Below are 21,175 nucleotides of genomic sequence, written 5' to 3'. Positions count from 1 at the left end.
AGGCAGACAGGAGGAGAACACAAGGCCAGGGATGCCCCACCTGGGGACAATGCCCGGTGCATGGCCACACCCAGGTTACGAGAGCCTCAGTGCTGATGCCCAGGCACCTGTCCTTATTAACGGACCACGGAGAGCCACGGGAGGTGTGACGTAGCCGGACTCCATCGGCGGGACCGCCGGTCAAGTGGATCGGGGCTGAGAGAACAAGGCAAGGGACCGTCACAACGGTCTGGGTGCCAGACTGCAGCTGGGTGAGGCGAGAAGGGGTGTAGGGACCTGCGAGCACGTGACCACGGGAGAGGGATGGCAGGTTACGTATGTGTCAAAAAGGGAAAGTGTGTGCACGTGTGAGCCCACGTGCGCATGAGTGCCGGGCCCTTCCGGCTGAAGAAGGTTGCAGAGCCTTCCTGATGGGAGGAAGGGACGGGACAAGGCGACTGATCGAGGTGAGCAGGAGGACTCTGAGAATGAGAAGCTATTCTTTTCACGGCTCTGCTGGGTCCTGAGACGCGGCCTAATGCATCCAAGGGACTCGGATGACGTTTGTTAAAAGGAGGCCCAAGTCAGATATTCTGAGGGAACAGTCACATTCCCATGGCCCAGCCTGGTCCCCAGGGTCCCAGCCCCCTTCCTGGACTTCGTGCTCCGCCCCCCCCCCCCCCAGCCGCTCTGAACATCTGAGTAACAAATGTGTTCCTGTGTGGGATCCAAGCTGACTTCAGACTTCCCCAGGTCAAGGTCTCACCTCCTCCCTCCTATTCCAGAGCAGAGACGATGCTGACAATTGGTTCCAGACTTTTGTCTCGGCCAGAGATATTTTGCTTCTCATCAGGCACAGAAAGCCCTGCTCAACTCCTGGGGCCACAGCCACAACCTGGCCAAAGGCTCTCCCTCTCGGGGATTTCACAGACCCACCAAATGGTGGCCCTGGGTCTCATCCTCTGCAGAGAACACCTCTTTCAACCTTCTACCCAGCCTGTTTTAATCCTGGCAGAACAGAACAGGTAGACCAGTGTCCAGGAGGGGCTGGCTCCTACACCCCGAGAGAAGAAAACCCAGTTTCAGCGTCTGGGGCAACTCCCGTTGGACTGGGTGAAAGGGGAGGCTTTCTCCAAAGGAACCAGAGACCGGACCCTCTCTTGCTCAGCTCAGCTGCAACCCTGTATTATGAAATAATGAGCACAATCTGGCACCAGGAGAGAAAAGGGCTCTCAAGATTGTATAATCTACCAAAATTAGAGGAAGAAATGGCTTAGAAATGATGGAATCGAAACCCCTTATTGACAGAGGTGGAAACAGAGGTCTAAAATTTTGGAGGCTTTCACCTGCCTGAAATCAGCCTAAACTATTTCTGACTTTCACCAGAAGCCCAGTTTGCATCCAGAAGGGTATCTGTGGGATGAATGCACTTGCCCTTGGGCCAAAGCCAGGACTAGAACCTGGGTCTGTGCCTCCAGGCTCATAGCCTTTATGCTTCAGGCTCTCTGCCTCCAGGGACTGTGCCTGTCACGACTGGTTTGCTTCCTCCAGGGCGCTCAAGCACTGGGGCAGAAGCAGGTGGGTGATTTGTTAGACAGTGAGTCCTAGGGGCCGCCTGGCACAGTCTGCCCTCCAGCTGGCAGCCAGCTAAGTCCAACAGGGCTGCGGGGCAGGGGAGCATGTGCTCTGGTTTATGGGGGATCCAGGTGGGCTGGCTCACCTAAGGCTGCGGGAAGTTTCCAGGGTCTAGGGAACTGCTCCTTCTCCCCCCTCTCCTAGCCACACCCTCCAAGAAAATACAATAGAGCAGGCTCTTGGCTCACTCGGGTACCCGCCTTGGGCACCTGCCCTTTGGGGAGGGATAGCTCAGTCCACCAAGGATTGCCAGCAATAGAGAAAAGGCAAGAGATGTGGGATGGGAGTGTGGTGTCACAAATCCTAGCTGAAAAGTCAGAAAGCCTCAGCCACCGCTGGGTGTGTGTGTGTGTGTGTGTGTGTGTGTGTGTGTGTGTGTGTGTGTGACTTCTGAGCCTGTTTCCTCGTCTTCACGACGTCCTGATTGGATGTTCCCTCAGGGCCCCTTGTGACCCTCAGAAATCTAGGATTCTCTTCTTCCTCACTCTAGTGTCCCTAGTAATTAATACATAGTAGGTACTCAAAACAAGTCACTGAATGAATGAATGAATGAATGAATGAATGAATGAAATGGATACTCCGTCAGTCCAAAGTGCAAGCGGAGGCCGGGAAGGCAATTCTTCCCTCTGGTGTCCACCCAGGTGTTCGCCCTGAACACCACCGAAGCCACGGGTCTTGGAAAAGCCCCAGCAATGCAGGAGCCCTTTGCAAATTGGCTCTCTCTCCCAGATGCACAGATGTGGCCGGAGGGGCCACAGGAAGCGGGGAAATGTGCCTAAAGGGGAGAGGGTGGCCTGGACCCCCAACAGGAGCAGATCGCCGGACGCATGCCCTCTTACCGCCTGGCTCCTCTCCTTCCAGCCCCTCCTGGCCCTGTCTCCACTCAGTCCTCTTCCTGCCCTCCCTGCACCCCTCCCCCCCCCCACTTGCTCCCTCGCTCAGCCCCACCACCCGTCCTCCCTCCTTTGTGGAGGCTCTCAGCCCTCTGCTGGTCCCGGGGCTGCCCGATCCTGTTAGCCAGGAAGACTCGGGGGGCTGAGATGAGACCGCCAGGGTGGGCCAGGAGCCTCAGGCTTTCTCAGGGTCTGGGCAGGAAGGGCTTTAAATTCTGGTGTGTGCTCAGCCTCTTGAGGCTAGGACCTAGGGGAGGGGCTCCTCTCTGAGGGAAGCTGGAAGTTGCGAGTGCATTTCTCTCTACCTCCTAACCCAGTGTCCCCAGGGAGATGTTTCCTTCTGGCCTTCCCTGAGCCTTCCCTACACACACTCCCGCACAGAGCCAGATGAGGCAGGAAACTGCCCTCTCTCTTCCAGCTCGAGACTTCTCTTGAAGTACTGTGTGTGTGTGCGTGTGCGTGTGTGTGTTATCGTTGGTGTGAGAGCACACGCAATGTGGGAGTGGCATTGAGGGTGCTGTGTAGGATGAACTGGGTGTGCATGCGGTGTATCTGCGGGATGAGATACACGTACCTGTAGTGTGTTCGAGTGCGTGGCACGACAGAACGCGTGGTGCGTGTGTGTGAGGGAGTGTGTGCGGCGCGGTATGCACGGATGGATATGCGTTGGGGGCGTTCGGGGCACGTTTGCGGGGTGTAGTGGGGGGGGCAGCTGGAGCGAGGAAGCCACCGCCTGGGTTCCAGGTGGGAGCTGGCTACCCAGGGTCTCCGAGCCAGAGAAGCCAGGGATAACCAGTCTCTAGGCAACCATGTTGGGGGGGGGGAGGGGAGGCGATATGGAGGTGAGGAATGGGCAGGAAAAGGAGGGAGGCTGAGAATTGAAGAGGGGTTTCCATGGCAACTGCCAGGGAGGTCACGTGCCAAAGGCTAAGTTGCGGAAACAGATACACACATCCACGCATCCACAATATGAGGGCGGCGGGCCCCGGGGCGGGGGTCCTTCCGTAGAGGAGAGGAGCTGCGCACTGACCCATCTCCGAACCTGGAAATCCGGGCCCAGCCGGAGGGCCCAACGCCGGGAAGACAAAGGAAGTGGAGGAAGAAAGAGGCCACAGCCCCCCCCCCCCCCCATGTGTGGGGTTTGGCAGCAGGGGCCTGACCCGGCCCAGTTCTCCAGCACCGCCGCTCCCTGCGCCCACCCTCGGGTGCTTTCCCGACCAGCCACCACTTGTAAGAGCCAGAAGCAAGCGCCAGGAGCCAGAGCCGCCCTTCCAACTGTCCACGGAAGCCCAGCAAGACACAATGGGGGAGGCTCAGCCAGGGCCGGCCCTGCTGGGGAAAGGGGCTGGGCGTGAGGAAAGGAGGGGGGGGGGATCGGGGAGGCCCCCTGGAAGAAAACAGGACTGGATAAACAAGAAGGAGGGAAAACAACTGATGCAGACATTCTCATGAATCCACGCTCGGAACCCCAGCCCTTCTTTACCTCCCCACCCCCCCGCCGCCCCCCAGCCCCTTGCCCACCGCCCTGCCCCAGCCCCCACGCCACCCAAGCACCAAACCAGCCGTCCCATTTTGCATGGCTCCGTGTGTCTACACTCGCCTCCAGCCACGTCCCCGTCTTCACATGCCCACCCTCCACTCAAGTGGCCACGGCCGCCCAGTAACAAAGGGGAGGCTCCCGCTAGATCCGGGTGGGAGCTGCCCCTTCCCCTTCTCCAAAACACCGTAGCCCCACGCCCCGGGCAGAGGCGAGGGCGCTGCCGTCACCGGCTTCACCCGCACCCACCGCCTGGCGGGCCTCCCCCGCGAGAGGCCACGCTCCCCTTCCGACGCCCACCACCCCCCCCCCCCCCCGGGTTTACAGCCCCCAGCGCGTTCCCGCCGCCGGGGCTGCCGGGGGCCCTCGGGGGCCGCTCACACCCACCGAAACAAACAAAACGCGGCAGCTCCCGGCACCGCCGCGCTGGGTCCCCACCCCGGCCTCCTGCCGTCCTCCGAAGAAGCGCCCAACTTTGCCTCCCGCCGCCGCCGCTTACCTGCACAGCGCGGGCCCCTCGGAGACAATCCCCGGAGGACGCACGGAGTCCGAGGAGCTGGGAGTGGCGGGGCTGGGGGCAGGGCGGTGGGAGAGGCTCTCGCGTGTTTCCCGCCTCCCCTCCTGCGCAGGGCTGGGGCGGGCGGGAGCGGCGCGGCCGGCGCGGGTGGGAGAGGGGGGCGGGGCTCGGCCGGGCCGGGCTCCGGGAAGGGCCGCCGCGGTGTCACCGGGGATCGTGGCGTGTCCGGGGCGAGGGAGGGCGCCTCTCGGGGGTGGGGGTGGGGTGGGGGGGCGGGGGGGGGGGCAGGCCCGCTCCAGAAGCAACAGGAGACGGCCGCCGAGGGGGCGGGCCCGCGCCCGGGATCTGCCGCCAGCTGCTGCCTTTTGGTTTTCCTCCGGGGACAGTGGGAAGGCAGCGAGACAAACACAATGACAGAGCTAGTGTCTCTCCGAAATAGTAAACCGAGGGGAACGGGGAAATAACCCAGCACCAGACACAGCAACCCACGTTAATTGGGAGCCTTGGCAATTAGGGGGAATGTGTACCGAAAGCATGAATGGCTGTGTCGTAGGCGCCTGAGCCCGCCCTGGTTGTAGCTGTCATTTTCAGCTGGAGCCAGGTGGGGGGCGCTCACCCGAGTGACAGGTGTGCTGCCTAGAACCTCCTCTTCAGGGCCCCTCATCCTGGTCCCGCCAGGTCGCAAGACTCCCCCCCCCCCCCCCCCCCACCAACCCGGTCCTCAGGGTCCAAATTTAAGATGACATCTGAATTTCAAGATGTAAAGCCTGGCTCTGCGACTCTCCCCGGGAGGTAGCCTTGAGCAAATCGCTAAAGGAAGCTCGTGAGCCTCAGTTTCCTCACAGATGACGATGGCTGGGTTACACTCACCTCCTGGGAGGCTTAGCCCAGAAGCTCAGAGTGAGTGCTCGGTAGTCTGGTACAAAGGCCCTGAGGCAGAAGGACAAGCTGCTCACTCCTCAGTGCTGTGAGCAGCAGGGCTTATAAGAGGGGACCAAGAAGGGCAGGGGCAGAAACCAGAAAAACACAGTAAAGGCTGGCCACGCAGTCGTAGCCGGGAAGTCACGTTGCCTGCCATGAGGCTGTCAGGGTGAGAGGGGGTTCCTGAGAGAGACTGGTTGTCCACACCTAGGCGGGACCACAGAGACTTTCTTACAGACCCTGGGACAGAGGGACATGGCCAGGAAGAGACCCAGCCCCACCTCCAACACCCCCAGCTCCCAGCCTCAGTATTTTCATCTGCAAAATGAAGGAGACTAGGTAATTTTTAACAAATGAGAAGTTCTCAAAATCCCAAGGCAGGACATACTCAAGAATTCAAAAAGGCTCTGCACAGATGTGGATGCCATCAAGGATTACTGAGAACAAGTGGGTAGCCCCCACTCAGGGAGACTGGCAGGGGGACAGCTCCGACCCGTCGAGCACAGGACCTTGGACAAAACGGGCATGGTTCTGGGACAGTCCCCAAGTTCTGTGGGTGCCTCCGAAAGCTACAACTCTAAGGCTGGCTCCGATCCTGCGAATCCACGGGTCTTGACGGGGACCAAGTAACCTTTCTGTCCCTGTCTTTTCCTCTACAAGTGAGAAGTTGGTGACAGCTGTCCTCCATTGTCTTCTGCTCTCGGTGGGGGGTGGAGAGACGAAACCACACCACTTGGTAGGCTCGTGTCCTTGGGCAAGTGGACTCATCCTTCCCAGATGCCCTTAAGTGCTGCCTTTGGGCCATTTCTCTACGCTGCTTTTTCAAAGTCCCCTACTGGTGGAGACACATCAAACCCAGGGCTTGGCACACCTGTTGGGGAAAAAGGAACCCCAAAGCCAGGTCACCTGGAGTACCAGCCCCTTTTCCGCCAGAGAATTCCAAGGCGTTTGGCCACACGACTTCCTGGGGACACCTGCCGCCACGGCTGCCTGGCAAAAGGCTGCAGAGGTAGAACAGGACCTCTGATCCCTGGAGGAAGGGCCACGGCTTGCCTCTCGAACAGTGCTTCTTCACAGTCCCTCCAGGACCACTGAGGAAGAAGTGTGGGGCGGCGTAGCTATGATCCGGCTCAAGCTTGTTCTAGGAAGGGTAGCATCTCCCTCCAGGGGGAGAAAAGAGGCATCCAGCCCCTATGAAATGTGGGCGTGAGTCAGGAAGGGTCACCAGCTGTGCTGTTCTTTCAGCGTATTTATTGATGTGAGGAGCCACTCTGCCCTGGGCCAAGCTCCAGGATCCAACAGTGAAAGGAAAGTCAGGGTCCCTCGTGGCTAATGGGTGAGACAGATATTTATCAACTGGTCCTACAAATAAGTGTGCAAGTAAAACCTGGTCCAGAGCCCTGAGGATGTAGCATTTGAAAAGCAAGCCAAAGGGTCAGGTGGTGTTAAAAGAGAGGAGGTGAAGGAGCCAGGAATTGGAAGGACAGACGGAGTGGGAAAAGATTCTGACATACCAACGGAAGCAACATGTGCAAAGGCCCTGAGGCAGAAGGAGCACGGCACGGAAGGAGCCACGGTGGCCCTGGAGTAGGGGTGACGGGTCGCAGAAGGAGACAGATGCCAGATCAGGCAGGCCTGGTAGTTCCTGGGCAAACCCAGCTTTTATCCTCAGGAAACTGGGAAGCCACTGAAGGGCGGTAGGAAACCCGTTGCAAGCGAGAACTTGGGAATGGCTAGCTTAGGATGTAGGGGCCGCCCCTCCATGAGGAGCCAGGGGCCGTGAGGAGAGCGGTGCCCGTGTAAGGCTGAGACACGGGCCTGGCCCCCAAATGAAGAGCACCCTGTTTCTCTAAAGGCACTGGAAGCAAAGGGAGAGAGCCGGGCAGGGGTGCATGGCCATGGTGGAAGTGGGACAAGAAAGGACAGAAACCGTTTCTAAAACGCTCCCCAGGCCTCCAGAATCGGAGGCAAAAACAGCTCTTCAGCGTGTCGGCACCAGGGCCACGCAGCCACTGACCGGAAGTGGAGGGCCAGCAGGGAAAATGAAAGCGGCAAGGCCAGGAGTCTCGGGGAGAGATTCCCCACCTCTCCTAGCAGGTACCCCTCCAAAGTGGCTTTTGAGGTACCGTTTCATCCCGGGGTGCAGACTGTAGGCTCAGAGCAGCTCCGCCAAGTGCTACTTTGGATCCTTTCCCGCTCACTTTGTAAATTATTGTTTAATGTTTATTTATGTCCTGAGACAGAGACAGAGCATGAGCAGGGGAGGGGCAGAGACAGAGGGAGACACAGGATCCGAAGCAGGCTCCGGGCTCCGAGCTGTTAGCCCAGAGCCCGACGCGGGGCGGGGCTCGAACCCACGAATCGAGAGATCGTGACCCGAACCGAAGTCAGACCTTAACCAACTGAGCCACCCAGGAGCCCCCATTCACACTCACTTTGAATGTACCTCCCCCAACCCCAGACAAATGCTGAGCCCCCAAACTGTAAGACAGGACCGTTTTCTTACTCCTGGGCTGAAAGAGCTTGCTTACTCCCACACTGCTCCTTGACCCTGGTCTGTTCCACCCTCCCTGACCTTTCTTTCTAGACCCCCCTCAGCTTCTCCCTCAAGCAGCTTGTGTTGGGGCCTTTGTTGCTTTACGCAGTTCCTGGACAATCCATTCCACAACCGCGGTTTTCATCCATTTAGGGCCGATGGCCCCGCACTCTCCAGCCTGGTCCTCACCCCAGAGACCCAGAGGAGTAATCCCCAGGGACCCAGCCCTGCTCATGCTGAATCCAGCACCCGACCCCCACCCCCAACAAAGACGCTTCCCCTCCTGTGTCTTTCTTGTGTTCATAAATGGCACTGCCCCCACCCAGTCACTCACCCAGGAAGGCACCTGCCATCCTCACTCCTCTCCCCTGACTGCTTGGGTTCTAGATCAGGCCCCTCTGCTGCCAGCCTCCTGCTGGAGACTCTGCCTCAGTCTCCCCACCCTCAGGCTGTCAACTCCTTGGTAGTCATTCTCTACAACTCGGACGTGATTCAGACCTTCAGCAGTTTCCTGCTTTCTGCACACCGCAGCCCGACTTTTCAACACGACGCTCAGCCTTTACAGCCCAGTACCCACCTACCTTTTCTGCTTCGTCTCCTGACCCCACCCCTTGCTCTGCCTTCCCCATCCCATCCCCGCCCCTGTCACCCCAATCCTTGCAAATGCTGTCCCCCAGCCCAAGAGGGCCACTCAGTTATCCAAATATGCTGCCCCCTTGGGGCGCCGGGGTGGCTCAGTCAGTGAAGCGTCTGACTTCGGCTCAGGTCACGATCTTGCGGTTCATGAGTTCGAGCCCCTCGTCGGGCTCTGTGCTGACACCTCAGAGCCTGGAGCCTGCTTCGGATTCTGTGTGTGTGTCTCTCTCTCTGCCCCTCCCCCACTCACGCTCTCTGTCTCTGTCTCTCTCTCTCAAAAATAAACATTAAAATGAAAATTCAAATATGCTGCCTCCTGGCCTGCCCCCCAGATCTTTACTCGTAGAGTTTCTCTGCTTAAAACATCCCCTCTCCCTTCTCTGCCTGCGAGAACCCTACCGAGCCTGCAAAGCTCAATTCGGATGTCGCCTTATTGACATTAAGGCTGTTTTGTCCATGCTGTCAGGAAGAGTGCCGTGCCCTACACGTATAAGGGTACCTACCATAGTCCAAATTTGGGTGGGTATAATTGCACATCTGCTGCCCTAACGGAACAGGAACCCCTTGGGGTCAGCCCGGCCTCTCGCTCCATCTGAGACCCCCGTGTCTTGCCTGGTGACCCAACCAGCCAACCTCTCCAGATTCATTTTGAACACTTTCTTCCCCCACTCTCCCGGCGATCTCAAGCCTAACAGCGATCTCACAGCGATCTCACAGCCTAACCCAAGCCTGCAGACCTGCCCCCCCGCCTCCCCCCCCGCCACGCACTGGTACCCCGGGGCCTGCACCACACGTGTGCCCTGCCATTGTTTTGTTCTCTCTTCGCAAGGTGACGGGACAGAGTAGCGGTGTTCTTGAGGCCACAGGTAGAGGAGAGGTGAGCAGTGAGCCTCACAGGGCTCCCAGGCCAGACCGTCTGCAGAGTTAGAGCAGGAGACCCTGGCATTGATTTTGGGGGTTGAAAACCGGGACTCCTCCGCCGATGTGTGGAGCCGCAGGGACTGGGGAGGATGTCAGACACAGCAGGTTCCCCAGACCAGATCGTCGCCTTTTTCTAACCGAGGTGCCTGTGCTCTGTGTAAACTACTCATTTTCCAGACTCTCTAGGGGTGTCCATGTGACCCAGTTCTGGCCCAGGAGATAGCAACAGAATTATATTGAGTAAGAATTCTAAGAAAGACATGTGACTTTCGCCCCTGGGCCCTTTTCTTCTCCCTCCTCCTCCTCTTCCTCCTCCTCCTCCCCCTCCCCCTCCCTTTCCACCTCCTCTTTCCCCTTTCCCCCCTCCTCTCCTCCCTCCTGCTTCTCTACCTCTTCCTCCTCACCCTCTTTGGTCAGAAACCTGGGCGTGATGCCTGGAGGTAAAGCAGCCATCCTGCCCTCCAGAGTTGCTGTCACCTGAGAAAATTCAGCTCCCATTAACAGAAAATGGACCGTAGCTGGTTTTCTGTTGCACGCAGCCAACACAGTCCCAACTTGTCCAAATAGGATGGAACAGCGGGGGGGGGAGACAGCCTGGCATCATGGGAAAGCAGAAATTGAGCACGAGTGAAACTTCCCCCCCTGCAGGATCTCTACCTGTCAATCGCAGCCCCACTCACACACGCGTGACACATGCTAGCACGTCCAAAGAGAAACAGACACCAGCCCCTCTCTTCCTGGAGTCGGTCCCCCATTTTCCCCTCCCTTAGCTACCTGTACCTCAGGATCTTGATTTTTGAGAAAGGGAAGAAAGCAGAGGCAGGCAGAGTGGGGGAAGTCTGAAACAAAATTTCTCCCTGTCTTCCCACAGGAAAACTATAACATATGTCAGGAAACAAGGCATGCCAAAGCATGCATGAGATTTGTTTCTAAGTGAAAAATCCACCCCGGTCCCGTTAGTCTGGAGAACTAATTCTGCCTGATTAACTTAAACTTGTCTTGTGAGTGTGAAGTGTCGCCTCAAGGTGCCAATCTCTAATTATGAGCACGCCTCTTCCAGAGCCGCTCGTTATCCAAACGGGGCACATGACCGCTCCGCCCCCCAGCCTTTCCACTCTGCAAATATGCACCCATTTGTCTCTTCCCAGTGAATGCAAATGGGAGGAAACGAGTGATGTTGCCCTTTGGAGATAATGACGTTGGAGATTCAATACATAATGGCTCCCTAGACAAGACCAGAATAGATTCCTGTTTCTGCTTTCCCCTGTGCACAGAGAAGCTGACAGCCTTTTAGCATAAGCAGGCGTCTGAACTCCCCACCCCTCCCTGAGTGCCTGGGGCCAAGGTTTGCGGGGCGAGGCACCTGTTTATCATCATATACTTTCTTCCAACCCCCTGGATCCAGGCTCAGAACAGAGGCCAGAAAGAACCATAGGGACACAGCAGGGGCCTCCATTCAGTCTTTAGACCAGCCCCGCAATCAGACGATACCCCACGAGCCCAGTCACGTTTCCAGGCTGGAAAGACTCGAATCCACTTTTTCTCTGTTGCATCCTCCCCACCCAGCCCCTCCCCAAAGCCCAAGCAAGAGTTGAGGGAAGCAATAAAATGTTTTGGGGCTGGCTGGTTTGCTGAACTTTATAGGGAAATCATGCAAGGCCTGCAGATGAACTTCCAGGAGAGGAGAACAACTTCCCTGCAGGGCGAACTCAGGGCCTACTGCATTTCTCCCAAGGAGCAGACGGCACCAGCCCGAGGCCCGGCATCCCGGGGCTGTGGCTGGCCTGTCGCGGGAAGCGGGTTCATTTCTGATGACAAGGGGCACCCAAGAGGGATGCCGAGCAGGTCAGCAGACCGCTTGCCTCTCTCGTCGGTTTCTAACAGACTCTTGGGTCCACTGGCTTCTCCATCTCTCTCCACCCTCCTTCCATTCCGTTCTCTCTTTGATGATGTCGTTCATGTAATTGCCTCCCAGACCAAAAGCATATTTTGATGTGCACCGTTTAAAGCATTATCTCTATTGATTTTCACTTTTCAGGTCTTGTACGGAACCTAAGATGTGGCTGACAGGAGGGGATGGGCCTACAGCTCTCACCATTCTGGCCATTTATCCTAATTTTAAACATTTATAGAGCCCTGGAATGCAACTCCTTCCTGGCACATTGTTTAAAAGAGAGTGTGTTGGGGCGCCTGGGTGGCGCAGTCGGTTAAGCGTCCGACTTCAGCCAGGTCACGATCTCGCGGTCCGTGAGTTCGAGCCCCGCGTCAGGCTCTGGGCTGATGGCTCAGAGCCTGGAGCCTGTTTCCGATTCTGTGTCTCCCTCTCTCTCTGCCCCTCCCCCGTTCATGCTCTGTCTCTCTCTGTCCCAAAAATAAATAAATGTTGAAAAAAAAAATTAAAAGAGAGTGTGCAATTGTCTTCCTCAGTTTAACTCAGAAACTTCAGCTTCCGAATCGGGAGGAGGAACACAATGATTTTGACCCAGGGAATCACCTAAGCCGGGTACTGTTGGACGGTGAGTAATCTGAAGACAGGAAGGGTGTCTAGTTTATGTTTTCTGTTTGTTTATTTTGTCTTTTGGGGGGAGTTGTTTTATATTTTATGTTTTTAACAGCCATTCCCTGACACCTGCCAATATAATTGGTGGATGATCAGTATTTACTGATGCAAAAGATTAGAGTGATATTGACAGGGGGCTTCTGGGCGGCTCAGTCTGTCGAGCGTCCGACTCCAGCTCAGGTCATGATCTCACTGGTTCATGAGTTCGAGCCCCGCGTCAGGTTCTGTGCCGATAGCTCGGAGCCTGGAGCTTGCTTCGGATTCTGTGTGTGTGTCTCTCTCTCTCTCTCTGCCCCTCCCCTGCTCCCACACTCACTCTCTCTCAAAAACAAATAAAAATTTTTAATGAAAAAGAGCTGTAACTTCTGCTGTAGGTGTTTGGAACACCACCTCTTGGAAGCCAGCCGCCTTAGAAGAAGTCAGACTACCCTGCTGGAAAGAGATGGAGAGAGACCACATGGAGAAAGGCCTGAGGTCACCTTGGACGTTCCCATCCCAGCCGAGGGCCACCCGCTGCGCGACCCTGACCACCAGTCACTCAGCTGGGCCCTGCCCGAATTCCTATTCCTCAGATCTTGAGTAAATAAAATGGTTGTTTTTTTAAACCATTACTTTGGGAGCATTTTGTTTTGCAGCAAGAGACGACTCAGGCAAGGTGATTAGGCCCCACCCCAGGCCCATGAATCTGATTCTCCAAGAACGGGGCCTGGGCCTCAGCTTTTTAACAGAACCTGCCTGGGACCAGGAAAGAGCTGAATACCCCCCATGAACTGCTTCATACATGGCTCGCAAACTCAGTGGGTCTGAAGTCCTGGAGTGCACAGGAGCCCGGAGCAGGGACACACACAGCGAGAGAGACAAGGCCACGTCTTGGGAGAAACAGGGCACGAGAGAGTTCTGCGTGCAGAGCTCTGAACAGAGCCACAGGATGGATATCTGAGCTGGATGAGACCTATCTCCCAGGATTTCCATGTCATAACTGAGGAGTGAGAAAAACATACACTTTCTTAAACTCATGGTAAATATCTTAACATGTTAACTAGGCCATGTACTTGTGAGTACTGATTATTAATGTCCCAACTAATCCAGGGTAAGAGAAAAGATCAGAATAAGAGGTGGAACTAATCTAGGCTGCCTTCCTGGAAGAGTTGACCTTTGGAGGAAGAGGATGGAGGTTTGGGGTAGAAGAGTGAGCCCAGGCACAGAGGTTGGAATGAGATTGTGGCAAATACAGCGTGAGCTACTTGGCAGGTTAAAAAAGGCCTGCTGATGGGGCGCCTGGGTGGCGCAGTCGGTTGGGCGTCCGACTTCAGCCAGGTCACGATCTCGCGGTCCGTGAGTTCGAGCCCCGCGTCGGGCTCTGGGCTGATGGCTCAGAGCCTGGAGCCTGTTTCCGATTCTGTGTCTCCCTCTCTCTCTGCCCCTCCCCCGTTCATGCTCTGTCTCTCTCTGTCCCAAAAAATAAATAAAAAAACAAACAAACAAAAAAAAAAAAAAAAAAAAAAAAAAAGGCCTGCTGGTGGGGGGGGGGGTGGCGCCTGGGTGGCTCAGTCAGTTGGGCGTCTGACTTTAGCTCAGGTCACGATCTCGCAGTTCGTGAGTTCGAGCCCCGCGTCGGGCTCTGTGTTGACGGCTCCGAGCTGGAGTCTGCTTTGGATTCTGTGTCTCCCTCTCCCTCTGCTCCTCCCCCATTCATGCTCTGTCTTTCTCTGTCTCAAAAATAAATTTAAAAAACATTAAAAAAATTTTTAAACAAAAAGGAAGTAAGAAAGAAAGAAAGAAAGGCCTGCTGGGAGGGAATAGGGAATTAGAAGATTCCTTCCAGGGTCAGTTTTCTTATCTGCTTCCTCCACCAGCCGAAGAGAGACAGGGCTGGCAGCCACCCAATTGGGAGGGCCTATGACCCGGACTTCCTGAGTCCCCAGCTGCCCCCCTGTGCTGCTAAGAAAGCTGACTGGGACCTGGGAGAGAAGTGGCCCCCAGAACTATTTCTGGGAGGCCAAGTCTTCTCAACCCAGTGTTGGGGTTCTTCTCTCTCCCCTTCTCTCCCCTCGAAGCCCAGCCCCCCCCCCTTTATCATTAGAGGAGGCCCAGAGATACCACCCAAGCGAGTTTATTTTTAGTTTCCCTTTCTTCCCAAGAGCTGCTGTGCACAGAGCACATAACTTAAATGCTCCCAGCTGCCCTCTGCTGAGGATTGAACAAGAGAGAAGGGATGCTGCTCGTAGTAGGAGAGGTCAAGGCCAAGCAGAGAGAAGAACTACCCCTCTGGTCAGGGTGGGCAAAATGAGTGAGGTTGGTAAATTTATTTCTTTGGCAAATAATTCTCGCTCAGTGGACAAATCAGTAACGCTGTCTGCAGTTTCCACGCCAAAGAACAGGTTCTTTCGGACAAGTAGTAAGAGGCTAATAGAATGAGAATTGGATAGTCATGAATTAGAATCCAGGACTGCTGGTCTCAAACAAGTTCAAGACTTTTCTGAGTGTCCGTTTCCTCATCGGGGAAGATGGTGGTAATGAGAGCCTTCATTCCGTGGGGTTGTTGTGGGGACTGATGGAGAGACCACACGGAACATACCTGCTGCAATGTCTGGCAAGGGCAGTTACTCAACGAACATCTATTTCGTGACTTCCTGCACTAACTGAACCCACGTTGACTAGCCCCACGATACGACTCGATCTTTAACTCACACCTGCTATGGACCTAGCACATGCCAAGGCATGAAACTAGGCATGTTACACACCTTGTCACACAGCAACCTTGAGACCTAGGTGTTCCTTACCCCCATTTCCCTGTGGCCCTCTTCACGGTGAGCTCCACCCCGTGGCAGCCGTTGTGACAAAGGGACAGAGGGAATGCAGAGACACAAGACAGCAGCGACTGTGGGGTCCAAGTAACACGCCCTGGGCTTCGGACTTCTGTACCTTTGCAGATCACGACACCGGGTGTTCCAGGAGGGAGGAAAGCACCACTGGCCGCCCCAGGTCTCGGGGACCCTGATCAACCCAACTGAACTCACTGAGCTGGCTCGGGTAGTGCGGCCAGAGAACTGCGTCTCCAGGAATTAACACAAATGCCACCGCCCGCTGGAAGTGAGCGTTTCCCATGAGGCTGGCACAGAGCTGATGAGTTCCCAGGCATCACCTCCCTTAGCCCACACAGCAGCCCTGCAATGAAGATCCCGTGATCACCCCCATTTCCGAGACAAGGAAACCGAGCCCGAAAGAACTGAAGCAGCTTCCCCAGCGTCTCTGAGTTGATAAGGGGCCGAGCCAGGACGAGAATCTGGGTGCAGATCGGATACATGTTTGGGGTTTTGTTCAGTGAAGATACAACCTTAGTGCCTGGCTTTCAGGCATCCTGGCCCCTTCTTCCCACGAGGAGATCCTGCTCTCTGGGGCTCCCACCGTGCACAGTCCTATGTCACAAGGAGACCGTCTCATGGCCACCTGCCACCTGCACCCCCTGCCCTGTGTGGCCCCAACGCCCTGGCGCCCACCCCACCCTCTCTGTCTCTCTCTCTGCACGCCCAGCGTCATTAGCCAGGGACTGGCCAGAAGTTGTTCTCTTTGCCCTGGGAATCTGGTTAGGGGCGGTGCAGGGAGGTATTTTTCCACTCTGAATAAGCCATTTCTCTTGCTCTCCCATTGTGAATTTCCTGCTTCCTGCACCATTGAGATTAAATTTCTGTCTGTGATAAAAGAAGGGCGCCTTGTGGCTGCTCTTCCCAGGGACTGGTAAGAAATGGGGGCTCAGCTGGAGACATAACCGCCTATCATCGTTATCATCATCATTTAATATCTGCTAAGTGCCTCAGAGTGACTGCCCTGGACTTGGGAGTGCTTTGAGAGGACAAAGCCGAGAAGATGGAAGGAGTTTCCTGCCATGAGGACGCCTATATGCAAACCTCCACCTGCAAGTCAAATATCCCAAAGCCTCTCACGCAGGTGCATCCCGACAAACACATCCTCCGGAGTGCTTCTCAAACAGAAGTGCAGACCCAACGGCCACGGGTTAAAACACAAGCTGCTGGGCTCCACCCCCGGGGGACGTGGGTGCTTCTGGTCAGGGGACCACATATGGAGAACCCGCCGAGCTCTCAGATGGTCACACGTGTGCTCAAGTGCACGTACACGTTCAGACGTATGCGACCAGACACAAGGTCCTGCCACCCCTTTCTGCATCCTTGGGCTCCACTCTCCCCACTCATTCTCTGGGCTCCAGCCTCTCCAGCCTTCTTTCTTTCTTCAGGCTGTACTCCTCCTGCCTCGGAAAAGGCAGGAATGTGGGGAATGGCAGGAGATTGTCCTGGCAAGATGGTTCCCACTGAGGGTAAACCCAGAGATAAAAGCTTTCTCTCTGCCTGCAACACGCTTCCTGCTACTCTATGTCTAGTTAGTGCCTCCTTACCCTTCACACCTTAGCTTTAATAGCCCTTTTTCTTCTTCTTTTTTTTTTAAGTTTATTTATTTATTTTGAGAGAGAGAGAGAGAGAGAGAGAATCTCAAGCAGGCTCCATGCTGTCAGCTCAGAGCTCCGTGCAGGGCTCGAACCCACAAACTGTGAGATCGTGACCTGAGCTGAAACCAAGAGTTGGGCACTTAACCGACTGAGTCACCCAGGTGCCCCTCTCATAGCCCTTTTCCAAGGAAGACTTCTCTGATTTCCTCTACTACCCTGGCCACCATCACTAGCCCAGGGCAGAGCCTCGTTACAGGTGGTCACATCTTCATGTAATTTTTCTTCACGCTGTTATGGTGGTTGTTTTTTTTCCTTTTTCAAGTATGTTTGACCCCGTGAGAGATGGGATCATGTTGAGCTTCCCAATAGTTACAGACCCACCTGACTGTCTGCCTCGTGGTAGATGCCCAGAAACATTTGTTAAATGAATAAATGAAACCCCCCCCCACACACACACGGGGGCAGCTCACATATACACACAGGTATTGACACGACAACACATTCACATGTGCTTTCATGCTGCCCTTAACATTCTTTGAAGAATAGAGTAGTGCACTTGGACACTGCTGGAGGTATGGAAGTTAATTCAGCTCTCCTGGAAAACCCGTGCAGCATTTTGAATGGAAATGTAAACAAGCCTCCTTATTGAAATTTACCCTCAGAAGATCATTGTTTCGGAATGAAGCAGGTGCAAAGAAATTCACAGCAGCAGTGTGTATGATAGCAAACTCTGGAAACCAACTACTCCTGCTTGGATGTCCACTGACAGATTGATATATCTGTCCAATGGAATATCCTGCAATTGTTAAAGATGATAATACCCATGCCTTTGGGAAAGGTGCTTATCTCCTACTGTTGAGAAGATGAAATCAAGGTACAAAATAATCTATAAAATATGATCCTACTGGCATAAAATTGTAGCCCTCTCTATGGACGCATGGAGTTGTAGCATTTTCCCCAAATGCTAATACTATTTACCTTTGGAGAGTCGGATTTTTTTAAAAAAATCTTTTCTTAAGTTTATTTATTTAAGAGAGAGAGAGAGAAAATGAGCAGGAAAGGGGCAGAGAGAGAGAGAGAGAGAGGGAGAGAGAGAGAGAGAGAGAGAATCCTAAGCATGCTCTGTGCTGTCAGCATAGAGCCCAATGTGGGGCTCAATCCCAAGAACTAGGAGATCATGACCTGATTGGAAATTGAGAGTCTGATGCTCAACCGACTGAGCCACCCAGGCACCCTTGGATGGTGGGATTTAAGGTGATTTTTACTTTCTTCTTTGCAATTGTACCTACTTCATAATGTTGTTGAGAGAGTAAATGAGATAAAGTGTGTGAGGATGCGGAGAGTTTATCGCACGATGCTTGTCACAAATAAACAGTTCTCTTTACATTATTTTTATAGTTTCCAGGATCGTTTGGATTTTTAAAAACTCTCCTGTAGTGAGAGCTAAATTATAAGATAACAAAAACAACGAAGCTTTAAAAAACAGACCAGGCGGGGGGTGGGGGGTGGGGTCTGGCTGGCTCAGTCCATTGAGCATCCAACTCTTGGTTTTGGCTCAGGTCATGATCTCATGGTTCATGGGTTCGAGCTCTGCATCTGGCTCCACACTGTTAGCCCAAAGCCTGCTTGGGATTCTCTGTCTCCCTCCCTCTGCCCCTCCCCCACTAACATTCTCTCCCCCTCCCCCCCGTCTCTCTCTGTCTCTCAAAATAAATAAATAAATAAACTTAAAAAAAAAAATAGACCAGGCTGGAAAGGGCCAATGAGGGGACACCATGATAAATGATAGGTATATGTCCTCGACCTCTACCTCCAACCCCAGCATTTAACACGGTTTTTGGTATTAGTAAGTGCTTGTGACAATGTGTTGAATTCCACTGGATTTGGAGCATCTATTACTCAGAACTATTAGAAGGTTTATCAGAGAAGAACCTGATGGAGTACTGGTCTCTAGTCCCACCACAAGGCAGATCCCACCCAGACTTCACCGCTGACCTTGAGGGCGTCAGCCATGCTTCCCCAACGGGGCAGAGTGATCGTGTTTTTCTAACTAGAAGAGCCCTCCCCTGGGATTCAGCCCAAGAAGTTAAGGAAATGCAAACCCCCACTCTTCTTTCTTCCACCCACTGAGCTCTTCATTAAACTGCAATTAAATTAACATCTCTCTTCTTCAACAAGACCCAACCTCACCGCATACATAAACTGACTAGACTCATGCTTCTTTAGATGAGAGATTATTCACTTTTTCCTGAGCGTGGGCGGTGAGAGTCAGATGAAGACATGGTTCCAATAGCATTTCCGGGAAGTAACCATCCAAAGACAATACTCGCAGATTTCCATTTTTTGTCTTCGGCTGTCTAAGGTAGCAGTCCTCAAAGTGTGGGGGTCCCTGAGACGTTTACCAGGGGATCAGCAGGTCAAAACTATTTCCAGAATAATACCATGACGTCAGTTGCCTTTTTCACTGTGTTAGCATTTGCACCAATGGTACAAGAGCAATGGTGGGCAAAACCATTGGCTCCTTCTCACGAATCAAGGCAATGACACCAGCTCGTACTTGTAGTCGCTGTTGCCTTCACGATTACACAGTTGCCAGTTTCACTTAGGAACATCGACGCAGCAGAGATTATTCATGACTCAAATGTATTCATTTGTTTAAATCCTAATCCCCAGTACATGTCTTTTTTAATATTCCGTGTGAAAAAAATGAAAGCAGTCCTGCTACACACCGAGATGCTAAGCTCGTTTCGAGAAAGAGCCCTTGTAAGTCTCAGCTGCAGGCTGAACCAGCCACTGTTTTCATGAAATACCATTTTTACTTGAAAGAAGATTGACAAACTATGATCACTCCAACTTGATAGTTGGCAACCATTTTCTCGAAAATGAGCAAAATGAGACTGTCACCTCAAAGAAAACATCTGACAATATTTGCTACTAATGATATAAACTTCCAATTGAAAATTCGGATTGTGGAAAATGTGGATCCTTCTCCATGAGCTTCCCAATCCTTAAAGGCTTTTCTGATGAGATCAGCGTGATAGGAACAGATACTATTTTTTATATCGTACCAGAATGTATCAACATTTGGAAGACGTTCATAACTCAGAACCAATATTTTCCAAATGAGCAATGTATGATGTTATACAATCAGGCATGGGTAAGAGACCCATTGAGAGTGCAACACAGACCAAGAGATTTTAAGATAACCAAGCACGAAACGTTCATTGACAGATTTCAGATTCCACATTGCAACTGACCTTTACAGAACTGCTACTTGTCAAGTTTGTGTCTAGTGTCACAGTAATCACGATCACTTGAAAGGGCTACTAAAATACTCTCACTTTTCAACTCCATATCTGTGTGAGATCAGATTTTCTTCATATATTTCATCCCAAATAATATATCACAAAAGATTGAATACTGAAGCAAGTATTAGAATCCAGCTAGCTTTTATTAAGCCAGATATTAAAGAGATTTGCAAAAGTGTAAAACACCTTTTTTTTTTCTTTAAAAAATAGAGTTAGTTTAACAAAATTATTATTTATGTTAACATGTGATTAAATACTTAGCTATAAGTGCAATGACATAGGTACGGGGTCTGTATACTGAAAACTATAAAACCTAAATGAAAGAAGGCAACGAAAATCTAAAGAAATGGATGACATACCATGTTCATGGTTTGGAAGGCTCAATAGTTAACATGTTAATTCTCTTCAAATGGAGTACAGATTTACCACGATCCCAATAAATATTCCAACAGGATTCTCTGTAGATAGAAACCAGCTGGTTCTAAAACTTGTGTGGAAAAATAAGGAACTAGAATACCCAAAATAATTTTGAAAAAAAACAATTTGGAGGACTCACCCTACCCAACTTTAAGACATACTATAAAGCTCACAGGGTGGTGAACGAACAGACACATAGACCAATGGAATAACATAGAGTCTGGAAATACACCCACACAAATGTGATCACTTGACTTTCTGACAAAACGAAAAGGCAACTGGATGGGAAAAGAACAGTCTTCAACAAATGATGCTGTTACAACTGGACGTCCATTCACAAACAAATGAGCTTCAATCTAGACCACAACAGTATCCAAAAGTTAACTCAAAATGGGTCCTAGATTCAAATAAAAAAGCATAAAACACCAAAATTCTTAACAGAAAACATCAGAGAAAAATCTTTGAGTGCTTAGATTTGGCAAAGTGGTCTTAGCACAATCCGAAAAGAAAAAAATGATAAATCGCAATTCAGCAAACTAAAAACTTTTGCTCTATAAAAACACAATTCAGAAGATGAAGAGACAAGTCACGTAGGGAGAAAATATTTATAAATCACATACCCTACAAGGACTAGTATCCAAAATAGATAAAGAACTCTCAGAATTCAAAGGAAGAAACAAACAATCCAGCAAAGAAAGAGGAAGAAGATCTGAACAGACAGACGCTTAACCAAAGAGGATCTTTGGTAACACGTAAAATAGATGCTCGCCATCCTTACTCATTAGGGAAATGCAAATTAAAATGAGATACACCTCCACACCCATTAAAATGGCTACAATAGGGGCGCCTGGGT

The 21,175-nt window shown here is 52.6% G+C and overlaps 1 protein-coding gene across 4 annotated transcripts in view; it reads right to left on the bottom strand.

The window, feature by feature from the left end:
- The window catches only part of FXYD6 (FXYD domain containing ion transport regulator 6), a 31,507-nt gene extending 26,769 nt beyond the window's left edge, over positions 1-4,738 (bottom strand). Inside the window, exon 1 of one of the 4 annotated variants that reach the window (XM_086679017.1) lies at positions 4,544-4,738. The gene's annotated coding sequence lies outside the window, so the exon portion shown is untranslated. Of the gene's footprint in view, positions 1-4,107; positions 4,275-4,543 lie in introns of those variants that run through there. The other 3 variants (XM_086679014.1, XM_086679015.1, XM_086679011.1) reach the window with 3 other exon arrangements.
- Between the last annotated feature and the right edge of the window lie 16,437 nt (positions 4,739-21,175).

The sequence above is a fragment of the Puma concolor genome, chromosome D1 (assembly GCF_028749965.1).
Source record: "Puma concolor isolate L17-30 chromosome D1, mPumCon1.1.hap2, whole genome shotgun sequence".
Taxonomy (NCBI): Eukaryota; Metazoa; Chordata; class Mammalia; order Carnivora; family Felidae; genus Puma; species Puma concolor.
This window is presented reverse-complemented; position numbering and strand designations above follow the sequence as displayed.